General features: G+C 35.1%; 1 protein-coding gene across 4 annotated transcripts in view; it reads left to right on the top strand.

The window, feature by feature from the left end:
* NPAS3 (neuronal PAS domain protein 3) overlaps window positions 1-13359 on the top strand; it is a 609449-nt gene that overhangs the window by 563470 nt on the left and 32620 nt on the right. The gene's annotated exons all lie outside the window — the stretch shown is intronic.

Below are 13359 nucleotides of genomic sequence, written 5' to 3'. Positions count from 1 at the left end.
TCATTTTACAGAGCTGGACACATACTTGCAAGTAGTGCCTCCTCTGTATAGCAAGAAAAACCTGATCTAAATGTTTCATAGTCTTTTCGCAATCAAACTTAAGGAATTCTTGCAATTAAATGTGTGGTGGGACCATCATGTTATTTTGTTCCAGGCAAATATGTTGATAACAGAGCAGTCACAGCTTATCTGCTGTTGAGTTAGTGGTTCTCAGTTATTCTCAGAAAAAGATCTGAATTCTTAGAGGTGTGCAAATATTTAATGGTTATGAGCCTTTTAAAAAATAAAAATAAAAATTATTAGTTACCACTTACAGTGAAATATTTAAATCTGAAATGAACTCTGCTGTTTCAATGTAAACTAGTCTCATTCTATGCACAAATACTGTTGACATTTTCCCCAAGAATTTGTGCTTGCATGACCTGAATGTTCAGTTCTGTTTCATATGAACTCAGTGGCCGGGTTGGCTTTTGCCATATTTTGAAAGGCCCAGGCATGTTTCTTCTCTGAAGTATTAGATAATCATTTTTCTTCTTATAAATTGTTATCTTATTAGCTTTTTCATTATTTTCTCCTTGCTCAAGTGCTCAGAAATGTATATTTATTTCCTGACAAATCACCTGCTTTCAATTTTTGTGATCCTTCGCATTGTTGTATTTTTACAAAGACTGTTTTGGTTAAGTCAGTCCACCACTAGATTTAGCACTGTACTTAAGAGATAGCTAAAAGCAGAGCCCTGTTTCAGTTAGCTCACAGGACATCAGTGGACACAGCCTGGATCTTCCACAGTCACATGCCCAGTGATAGGAATGGGGCGCTGGACACAGTTTTTCCCGAGGAAGCAAGGCGCTGATTCTCCATACACAAACATGCATTATGGATTGTTTTTGATCACTTTATAGTCATATGGATTCATAAATTTTTATATGATTGCAAGATACAGACTTTGATGGTAGAAAACTCACAAAAGAGCTTTAGATCACTCGAGCAACCACAAACGAAGTTTATGTTGACAATTCATCAGCTCTTTTCCGTCAAGGAAAATGGTTTTTTAGTGCCTGCCTATTAGCAATCACATGCATATTATGAAATTGAGTTTTGGGGAGGACAAGCTGCCATCTGTCTTTTCTGTATTTTTTTCACAATGCATCATTCTAAAGTTAAAAGTTTGTGTGCTTCAAAATGGTGTAAAATATGAGATGCCTACAATAGAGACACTTGGAAAGAAAAATGTACTAAGTAGAAATGTAAATCTTTATAAACTTTATAAACAGGTAACTACTGATGCTATACTTTATGTTTTAGCTTCAAGTGCCCTCCACATTCCCCATGTGCCATACTGCCCAATACATACTCTAGATTTCAGGGTTGCTAAACTGATAACTAACTAATTAATTAATTTTCACACTCAAGGAGTGTGAATATATTTCCTCCATAAACTCTTCCTGTTCAGTTTTTTTGTGGGGGTTTTTTGTGCATATGTTGTGAAATGGAACTGCAAATGCCTGATGTAGAGGATGAAAAAGATGTGTTCAGTTTCTTTTCTGTGTTCTGATATGTTAAGATTTTATCAATAATATTGTTTTCCTGTAAAAATATCTGCCTCAGAGAAAATCTGCTGTGTAGCTGTCAGGATTACACCTCTTGGAATATACCTGTGGTGATTCCTGTTAAATTGATAAAAACAGAACACTCTGCTATGTAGAAGGATTGCTGAAAATATTCTGAGGTCCTTTCATGTGTAACAGCACTTATATGGCAGTACGTTTATTGTGCTATAAATTCCATCACTGATTTTGGCCATTTCAAATTGATTCTGCAGTAACTGTAAGTAATGAACCTTACAGACAGAGCCAAGGTAAAAAAAAAAAAAAAAACAAGCCAATAAACTTGTGGCTGTAGGAATACAAATTGTAGAGTTCATTTAGCCTCAGTTTTTATCAGATCATGCAGCGAATACCCCACAAAGCCAGAAAAATATCTAACAAAATATACAGTGCCATAACCCTGGCTTGCTTTAAATTTAGCAGCTAAACCAGACAGTCAATTATCCAAAGTACATGTTTGTACGAAGTGTCCTGGGGATTTCACCTGAGATTTAAGGAAGGTGCTCAGCATAAGTCAATGAAAGTGAAGAAATTATAATAGAAGTGACTTAAACAGGATAATGAGCCAAATCCTGAGCTGTCTTACATACTATAAGCAAAACAAGGCACCACTGCATTTCACAGGAGTGCAGATTGATGTGCTTATAATGACTCATCAGATCAAAGTATACAAAAGTCTTTAAAAATTACATATGTTTCTAGACTATTTCCCTTTTTTACTGAAAAGATCTACCAGGTTAACAAGAATGATGTGATATCTTTTTTTCCAGGTACCTTTAACGATCCCATAGATTTTAACAGAGAATTCCTGTGCTTGCTAAAGATTTCCATAGGAAAGTTTTAAAATCCATCAAAAAGATGCTGTTCTAAGGCTTTTCACATTAGTTTTCTATAGGAAACACACTGATCTTGATTTGTTAAATATTATATAAATTTCTCACAGTCTTTCAAACTGTTTACAGTCTTATTTTACAAATAGACCATAGATCTAGTACCACTAATTCAGTGGGCTGTGCATGTGATTGAAACTTATATAAATGTACATATGTGTTCCACACTTCATTGTCACATGAAGAGCGTTAGCTAGATTTTACTCAAATGCAAAAAAGACTAGTTTTCGTCTATGTAGCTTTCTTATCAATATTACAGGAGAGAGAAGAAACACCATGTTTTATCTTCTGTGTAAAAATAAATAAATGTCTGGGTTGGGTTCCTACAAGGCCTACATCACAGCTTGCATGCTCAAATATCTTACAGTCTTCAGTGAAGGCTGAATTCATTCTGTATGTCTTCTTGTACCTAACTGCATATATTTCTGAACTCCTGTATTGTCTGTGAGAGATATTAAATCCTTATTTTGAGATCAAAATGCTTTAGTCCATTACAGCCTTATATAGGAGACAAAGAAACTTGTCTAAGGCATATTCCTTGCCCCTCTCTATAAAAAAATGTATTTGGTCAATTTGTCCACTTTACATCAGCAACCTGAGTGACACACAGATCTAAAAAGATGCAGAAACTGAGGCTTTCAGTTAAAGACCAAATATGGTGAAAGTCATAATAAAATAATGAGGGTTGGGAATGCTATTTTTCCTTTCACCCTCTGCTGTTTTGTGTTGCAATGAGGAAGACAGCGAGTGAGTCTGAAGTCTTGTGGACAGCCCCTGGTAACTAAGAGCAAAGAAATCTTGCTCATTATCTCTACTCTCTTTCTGAATAAACATTTCAGCCATTGTAAGTGAGTGTGACATGAAAGGCAAATGAATGGCTCTCATTCTGGATGAGAAACACTTGACAGCTGAGTAAACTGTAGGTTGTTGTAAAGGTGCAGATCATATGACCAGTGGATGATGGAGCAGGCATACCATTTATTTCCATATTACCTAAGATGCATCATACTCTTAAATGAGAGATTCCCAACCTTGCAGAGAGTAAGTCCTAGGTGTTCAAACTGAGTTTTGGTTAGGACTGAAGTGAAAGACAGAGCTGTTCTAATTTTTTTCTTGTTATTTTATTGAATTACATAGAAAAACTTAATCAATTATAAGGAAAGGTTCAGTGTGGATTGACAGATGGCATGCAACACCCCAACTCTATTTCATTTATAAATATGATTGATGTGGAGGTAATTTCTTGGTAACCTGTTTTTCCAAAAAAAAAAAAAAAAGGTATTCTAAGTGGTGGGTTAGTAAAAGAAAATTAATCTCTGCATGTTAAACTTGCCAACTTTTGAATTAATTGCATGAGAATGACAATCAATTAATAAATGTTAAGCAAACAACAGAAAATCAGTGAATTAAAAATTACTAAATTGATTCCAATGCAGATAAAGCAAGAGGCTGCCATAATTCTTCAGTTGAGATTCAAGAACACGAATCTTGTCTCATCAGTTTTTCCTCCCCATTTATCCACATCTAGCATTTAAAACAATGCTGTTTCATTATGATTTTTACAAATAAATTGCTATCTATAATCTAGCTTGCTAAATTAAGTGGATTATAGAAAGAAATCGTAAATAGTAGTCCATTTGTAGCTGTCAAGGAGAAGGTCAAAGCTTTGCAAAGGCCATCCATCTCCAAGTGGAACAGAATCTTTTTCTTCAAAGAGAAATCACATCCTTGTTTGGGTGGACTTAGCTAGTAAGGACAGTACACATGGCTACTTCTCTGGAAAGGCTTTCATGGTGTGCCCTAGCATTCTCCTACAGCCAGAGTCTCTGTAAAGCCACTTTAGGGCGTGGGGCTTGCAGTTTTAATGCCAGTTACTTTCTTTATCAGGACCATATGAGATGTATTTAAAACTGTTCAAACATAATACTGAACACATTGAACTACTGACATTATATCTTGTCAGACATACGAGAAGACTTTTACCTCTCTATGATCATTCCTTTTTGCTATCTGGATGTGGAGACATTACTAGCCACCTGCAGAAGCTTTTCTGAAATTCGCAGTTGTATTTTTCATAAAATTGGCTCATATACGTTGCTGTCTGTTTTCCCCTTTTAAACTGAAAATTTGTATTATAGATTCATTTAAATGTTATTGATAGGAAGAAAGTGAACGGATATTAATAAATATGGAAATTAATCTTTTATGCCTATCTCCGCCTTTGCTTTTGTCACAGTTGTGATGTTTTGCACGAAAGCTCACACATTCTGTTGTGTGATCTTTCAGTAGACCTTGCATGCTTGTACAGAGCCAGCAAAAATTGGGCCATGCTAGGGGAAAGCATGCAATTATTAAAATAAAAAGAATGGCTGCTTTTTGCTGTAGGAGTATATATACCAGACACCATTAGGACAAGCAGAGGAACCTTAGTATTAATGACATTCAAGTCATAGTTCTCAGCCCTTTTCATTGTGTGCCCCTGCTTTACTAGGAGAAAATCTCAGATCTTTCTACCCATTTAGCCACAAAATTAGGAGGAGTGAATGTAATTTTCCTTGACTCGCTTCAGAATGAATCCTGGGGTTGCAACCGCAGGTGGAGAGCTTGAGCAGAACATAAACATTCCTGTCTTAATCAAGGCTGAGTTGGGGAATCCATTTCTGTCTTTACAGACAACAGCATTTTCTATATTTTTTTTCTCCTTGTGTGGGAAAAATGCATTAATATTAGATATTTTGTTTTATCTAGTCCTTTCTCACTTATCAAGTCCTTGCAGAGAATCACCTAAGGTAATTGTTGGACTGCTAAGAACTACATCAAACAAAGCAGTAAGGGGAAAAAAAAAACCTAAAAACCTTTTATTTCTCCCTCCGAAGATAGAAATAAAGACACTACATCTGAAGAATACTTATTATTGGTCGTTTTTAGTGCAATAAGGTTTGGTTGCCCTGACACACAGGATTGAAGCTCACTTTTTTTAAACAACCTTTTCACCCTTTCTGTTGCAGAGTGATGTAGCCGTTTTCCACCACCCCCCATACTCTGATAAACCGCACTGGAACTGGTGCAACAAAAGTCCTTTTTCAGGTTCGTCTTTCACTGCTGGCAGGAGCACCAGAATTCTGGAATAGTGAGCTTCAAGAGAGTTTGCTCATGGGCAGGGATGACAATTCCTTTATTGGAACCCTGCACACTTCAATAGCTAAATGCTTTTTAACTTTCTTTAAATAGTATTAAGGAAAAAATATCCTTAAGGCATTATTTTTAAAGGGAACTTCAAACATTCTGTGAGGGAAAAAAAATGCAACATATTTGAACACCAAGGGATTTGCAGTGACAAATGTGTTAAAGTGAACCTATCTTTTGAGTTTTGGGGTTAAATGACTATTGGCCACAAATCAGGAGTGTAGACTAACAAAAATTCTGAGACATTCCACATTCCTAGCTTGACCAGCAGTAGCCAGAATGTATAATAGATCAAGGGCTGGATTCAATGATACTTATGGGTCCCTTCCAGCTCAGCATTTTCTGTGATTCTGTGATTTATAAATAAGTTAGTTATGTTAGCTAGGTTTTAAATTAACTATGTTTCATTTATTCCTCTGAATTCAACATAAAAAATCCATTATAACATAGCAAGAAGTGTAAGAAAATCCGAGGTTCTTAATCTTTTTTTACTACATAGACTTAATTCTGCAATATCTATATATTAAAAATTTTACAGTTTATATTTAAAAGCATTTGTGAAGCAAACAGATATGCAAGGGTAAATCTGCTCATCTTGAATCCTTCTGCAAATGGTCTGGTCTGGAGGTCATATCAAAGAGATTCTTTTTCCAGCTTAAACCTGTCTTTTCTAAATAGATCTCAACCTGATCTCATTTAATGCATTGATGTCTGGTTTCTTAGTCATTATATTTGCTGTATTACATATCAAAAGGACTCTTGAGAAATTCCCCTGAATTGATAATTCTAATTTCTTATGTATAGCTACTCTATATTCACTCTGAGGACAGCTGTATTGTATGCTAAACCACGAATTGTAAAAATTGATCCCTTTGTATGTAGGTTTGTATTAAATTGAGATACTCTATTTTTTTCCTGTTTGTTGCCACACTTGGGTTCCTGGTGTCAGTTTGTATTTGGCTGTTTGAGCATATTAAAGTTTTGCTAGTGCTTATGATGTTCTTGCCAAGAGCGCTCTTGCAGCAATCTGCACTAGAACAGCCTTTGTGCCAATTACTTCAAAAAGTATTCTGTTACAAACCCAGTTTTTATGGCTACTTTTTCAGGTTGCAGTGTGCTGATTTCATTTAGTTTCTTCTTTTTCCATTTTTTTTAATGTTGATCTTCTTCAAATGCTTGTAAGTTTTGGATTATGGAAAAACAATGCGTTGTTGATAGATTGAGTTGTTAATAAGACATCTTATAAAGATTCAAAGGCATTAAAATAAAACCTAATAACTTGAATGACTAACACTGTATATATTTAAAAGGTACTGTTTAATAGTCGAAAAATAAATGAAAAATTATAATGTGCAAGGACAGGACAATATTTCTTGAGTTTATTTTATAAAGCTGATTTCAGGAGTGTCAGGTCTACAACATCTTTTATTTAGAGAAAAGTAGCTTGCTAATGCAATGCAATTAATGAAAAATTCTAACACAGGAAAGGATGCAGTATTGTTAACATATTCTTTTAATATCTTTTAACATATGCTTTTGAAAGGACAGTCTTGATCATGCAACTTTTACTACTGTGATGTAGTAAAATATATACCAATGTATACCAATGCAAGACTCGACCTAAGATTTGACCTAAGAATTCTGACATGAGAGCCATAATGGCAATAAAGATAAATATGTGTCCATATACAACACAGGACAGTGTGCTATGCTATACTAAACAATAACTGCTAATCTATTATCTCCAATTGAAAGAAGTAAATGCTGCTATGTAACATAATAAAAACTGGCCATAAATTTAGGATCTAATAATGTTAATCTACAGCATCTATAAATGGAAATATATTTTTACTAATTATTCTTTACAGTCTCTGGTCTGTTGTTCATTCCCTGGGCTATTAAGATTTGATAACCTTTGAAAAACATTTGTACACTCTTGAAAATGCCTTTTTTTTTTTTAATGGCAGCTTTAGGAACGTTTTATCATACAACATTCTTTCATTACTCCCACAGAGTATACTTAAGGTAACTCTAACCTAGCCAATATAAAATGGGCAATGTCAGGTTCTTGTTTTGCCTTCACTCTTTTGGAGAGTTAGAAAGCTGTCCCCATTCCCTGCCCTTTAGTTTATTATCTAGTCAGGGGTAAGTGGGAGATAAGAGGTTCTGCATCCTGAGATTGTGGAACTAGCAGTTTTTTGCATGTGTGCTCAAAACTGTAAATTTAGTGCAGAAGAGCAGCTGTTCCCTGTGGTGTACTTGAATAAAAGTGACTGTGGCTATTGTGCTTGCTGCTGATCTCAACATTCCTCATGTGCAATCAATAATACTCTACTCAGGTCACTTTAGGGATAGAGCAAGTACTGTGAACTGAGCCTGCCATGCTGGGGTGTTTCTTGTGTGGTGCTTGTCTTTAAGTGCCAATGAGTTTGAGGCCTCATAAGGATACTTTTTTAAACCTCTTAGGATTAGCCTAAATTCTGTCTTTGACTATTTTAAGCAGTAGAATAGCTTTTGAATCTTATTATTTGGAGAGAGTGATAACAGAGGAAAGATGGGAAAAGCCTAGAGTGTCTTCAAAAACTAGTATTGAGTTTTTAACAATAAAATACATCCTGAGACGAAATATGCTGTTTAAATGTAAATACCATTTCCATTTTCAGACTGTCTTTTGCAGGTGTATTTGAAGGGATTTGAAATGTACTTGTAGATGGAAAAGAGGCTATTGACCTTGAAACTATGTATGTGTTAGGAATAATGTTCGCCCTCCTTGAAATCAGACTTGTATTCTTTGAATGAGTGCTCAAGACCACATCTCTGAACAGTGGTTCAGGTGGCATAACTCAATCAAGACTGACTGCAGAGCTGTTTCTCAGAAATCATAGATTATTGCCTTGTCTTTTTTTGTGTGCCATGATTCCAAATGACTCACCAACAGCTGCACTAAATACTACTTCCCTTTGTTCTGGTGCGGACTTGATATAATAGGACAAGGTTTGTGTGTAGAGGCAAGGACTTTTATTAGATGGACTACTGTGGTCAGAAAAAAAACCAAACATACAGGGTTTTCCACATACAAGCACTTTTTCAAGGCTAAAACTGAAATAACAAACTTCTGACTCAAGTAAGTGTTAATAATAATTACTGTAAGTAGGCATGTTATTCTGTTATGCTGTTGAACAGAAAAGATAAGTTATGCTTATGAAGTTGGAGATGGCTGATGTTAAGAAGGGAAAAGATGATAAAATGGTTAGTTTATAGATTAAAAGAGGATTGATACAACATTGATACAACAGGAACATGCCTCTACAAACTTTAATTTACATGATGGATACAAACCCACCATGTAAAGTGCACATACAAGCCTAATGTGCCCTCTGTGCATTAAGCTAACTGTACACAGGGTGGAGAATTGATCTGTGTGGGTACAGGAGGTTTGGTGAATTTGGGACTCCTCAGATTTGCTGCACATGTGGGATAGTCCAACATATTGCAGCTGTAGCAGCTCCTTCCTTTTCAACACCAAAATGTCATGCTCCATAGGACTTCCAGTTAGGAATGCTGCAGTTTTAATAGAAATGCAGTAAGTTTGAGAATGGGATACACAAGTATTTCTGGAATTGCAAACAAAAGGCCTTACAGGACCTCTGGGATCCCAACTACTGCTGAACGATAAATGTAGGCCAGTGATGTATTTTCCCAAAGCTTTCCTGAAGACTGTGAGAGCAGGCTTTGATCTCAATGAGGATGGGGCTGTGCAACCCCAAAAATAAATGGTTTCTGGCCATGAGAAATGATAAGCTAGTAGAAATGTTGTAGTGACAACAGTGGAGCACAGGGAAGAAAGAAAGTAACTAGGATAGATAAAGAAACCTATACTGAAGTTTAGGTTGATAAACGGATATATTTTGATGTCAGAAAAGGAACAACTTTCAGATATCACTATGTGAATTCCAGATGTGACAGTGGATGCTCTTTTCTTTTCAAAGTCCAGATGCTTCCAATGTTCAGTTTTACCTTAGAAATCACCCAAAACCATATAAAAACTCTTTACCTTGTGGAGTGTTAAAACATTTGTCTCACTGGTGCCACGGACAGGTTTTGAGATGTATGTCTGTCTATCAGTGAGTGAAGAAGCACACAACTCTTCAAAAGAAAAATGTAAGAACATGGCTATAGCTGTAAGATATTTATTTAGTCAATTTTAACAGTTTAAATTAATTGTGTTTTAAAGATTTAGGTGTTGATTTTGGAAGTATAAAGTAATATCTTTGATATTTAATATATATAACCTTCAGAATCACAGTTATTTCTGTAAAAGGTGATAAATGTGTGTGTGAGTTGTTTGTAAACTCACTAAGTAAATATCTAGGCACACAAACTAAATTAGGATGTTTTCATATGTGACTGTTAAAAAATTGATTATAAGCAATAATTTTAAGACTTCAAATTTAATATATCATTAAGAGAAATGAGCTGGAGGGACAACTTCTGCCAGTGCTGTGGTTTCACACACACAATAAATTGGCAGAGTGATTTACACAGAGAACAAAAGAAATAGTTTAGAAATTTATTTTGAATTGAAGTTTAAGTTCTGAAGAACACAGAGATATCTGAAAGGTGAAATTCACAGATTTTTCATGCTTGCAGGTTTTTATAGCCTCTGGTAATGCATGTCCTTACTCTGACATCACATGTATGTGAAAAAAATGGATGTAATATTTAAAGACGTCTTTTGACAAAGAAAATATTTCCATTTCCAGAGGTGAGATTTAGCTTTAAAGGCTGATGAGCAGGTTCCAGATGTGTTTTTCAATCACTGGGCTTTCCTTTCCTTAAGCATTGACAGAGGGAAGGTTTTATCAAGGTCTTTGTGATATGCTTGTTTACAATGAGTAGACATTAGTAGAGCACATCTAAGTGCATATCGCTAACAGATGACTAAAGAGAGCATATGGCAGGGAAAAGAAATATATATTTGTCCAACCAGTGTGGCTTGTTAACACTCCCACACTCATAAACTGTGTTTACATGTACTTACAATATTTTGCAAATCCTTCTTCTAATCAGCTAAAAATAAAAGCCAAATAATTTTTTTCCAATGGTGGAGTTTTAGGCGAAGTTGATTTAGACTTTGCTTTTTAACAAATCAGTTAAACAGTGCAGAAAATTTTTCAAGCAGTTGTTTTGCTTCAGCATGACATCTTTACAGTATTATATGTGTTATTTTCATTTCACAGTGTTATTATTTTTGTAGAATGCTTTTTTGTTCTCCCACCTGTCTATCCAAGAGTAATTATTATACAACCAGGTTACACTACAAGCAATAACACAGATCAGAATGACCTGTGCTAAATCGTGGTCTAGATAAGATTACAAAGTTTATTTTGACATTAAGATTTCCCTCTGTTTCTATAGGATGAGTCATAGAATCAGAGTTACAATACCTACTAATAAACAGTTTGTAAGCAAAGAAGTGTCTGAACTGTTCACCCAGTTCCAGTAGAGTGAAAAAGGAGTCTTGCTATTGATTAATTTAGGAGGTAGATGAAGAAATGCTGGGGAAATCTCTACAGCTCTCGACATATGAAGATTCTGATGATTCTGTGATCTGATGCTTCACCCACAGTACACTGTCTTCTCTTGGTGTGACATCTAAATGTGCCAGTCTATTCATATAGCATTATTAGGAGGAAGACAGTTACAATTTAAAGATGGATTTGGACTATAGCATTCTTTTCAGAAGGAAGCATTTATAAAGAAAACTGCACAGAAGAACTGCATTTACTTTTCATTTTCAGTATATTCCTAGCAATTTTTTATTAAATATTTACATCTGGAGCCAAGTATTGTCCTTCATAAAACAGTTTATTCTTGCAATTTAGCTTCATTAAAGTCATAATACTGTTTTAGGATATGATAGACTAGTGCTGTGGGATTGAATTATAAAGAGATTAATTTTAGCTACAGGAGATAATTGACCTTATAATTCCTATCACCCCTAATCCCAGTTCAAATGAACCAGTGTTAAAAGTGGCAATACTCACAATATAGAACAAGGTCATGACAGTTAGAATTGTTTTTTACTACCAATTAGATTTCCCACTTGGTGCATTTGACTAATGTTGTCATAGAAAGGGATTTCAGGCATGGAAATACAGTTTCTTTATAGGCACACAGGCAGTGGAACTGATGAGCAGTTTGCTGTACATTTCTGAGTGTAGAGAATCAAAATGCTTTTTTTTTTTTTTTTTGAGTGCTGACCCCTAAAATTTGAATTCACATGGGGATTTAGAACATGTTTGGATCCATGGTAAAGCTAAATACAAGCTAACTAATTTGAATCTGGAAGCATGTTCTCTTGAAATTCAACACTGTTAATATATGGTGGATCTAACATATTTGGAATTGTCTCTTAGGGCAATGCTACATCTGAGGTGTATTCCAGACGAAGGATCAGAAAAAAAAGTGAGGTGGTGTCTGAAAAGAGAGTTGTTCAAAAACAGATCGTGTTGATATTTAGCTGAAAATGACATGAAGGTTTAAACAAAATACAAAGAAGAGATAAATATGATGTATCTTAAAAATTCCCTCAAGTGATAGTGCCAACTTCAAACATATTAGCATAAGGAGTCTTGTGAAAAAACAACAGAACAATACTTTTGCATAACATGTTCCCTATAAGATAATTTTTCACATTTTTACAAGTTATCCATCAACATTTTTCCAAGCATTTACAGATTTGAGTTTTGCAGTAAGCTGAAACTGCATGATAAAAAGAGACAGATAATGATAAAAAGGAGATGTATATTCAAGCCTAGCTAGAAGGAGCAAAATATACTATTACTGCCCCTCCTGTGAAGTTAATCCTGTTTCCTTTAGCTATTTCTTCATTAGTTAATGAAGTCTTAAGAAAAATTAGAGTTTAAAGTGATGTTTTTGTATCCTTGCCTTTAGGAACTTTCTCAAATATTCATAGGATAGTTTACCCTTGGAAGTTGCATTAAGTGTGAATTTAGGCATAACCACTTCGAACAAGGGTGGTCAGAAACTTGCAACTGAAATGGACAAACACAGCAGCTAATCACTTTTGTCATTCAGATTCACCACACTGGCTAGGATCAAAATGTAAAACAGTAGTGAAAGGAGATATTTTGATGATATAGGTTAAAAAAAAAGAAACAAACTTCAAGACTTAGATCACAGATCTGCTAGCAATTTAAATTTGTATGCACTTTGTGATTTGCAGTCTTGTAAATGAAAAATTTTCTTCTCTCTCACTTTGTATTAATAATCAATCTCAGATCAGAAGCAAAGAGTTTGTCTGCTATCCTTGTGAGATGAGTATCAGTGTACTTATAACTACACCCCATTTCTGTCACCTTCTCCAGTGCCCCTGGTAGCAACCAACATCTCTGTTGACCTCTGGGTAGTGAGTATGGGATGACAGTGAAAGAAGCCTTCATCTCCTGGGAGCTTTCTCTTAATGTAGATATTGTAAAACAATAGGGTGAAAATCTGGGAGACCCTGCAGCTGCCAGTTCCCGTAGCTTTCTTATCCATGAGTACAGGAACTGCAGTTTCCATTTTCATTTCAATATACTGTATTTATATTCTTTTATTGGAAAAAACAACCCACCTATTTATCCACAGAACTCAAGAAGGAGTGAGACTGG

This window comes from Myiozetetes cayanensis, unplaced genomic scaffold (genome assembly GCF_022539395.1).
Source record: "Myiozetetes cayanensis isolate MyiCay16 unplaced genomic scaffold, myiCay2020 scf6-25, whole genome shotgun sequence".
In the NCBI taxonomy this organism is placed as follows: Eukaryota; Metazoa; Chordata; class Aves; order Passeriformes; family Tyrannidae; genus Myiozetetes; species Myiozetetes cayanensis.
Note: the sequence above shows the minus strand (reverse complement) of the source record. Positions and strands in the feature narration are given on the sequence as shown.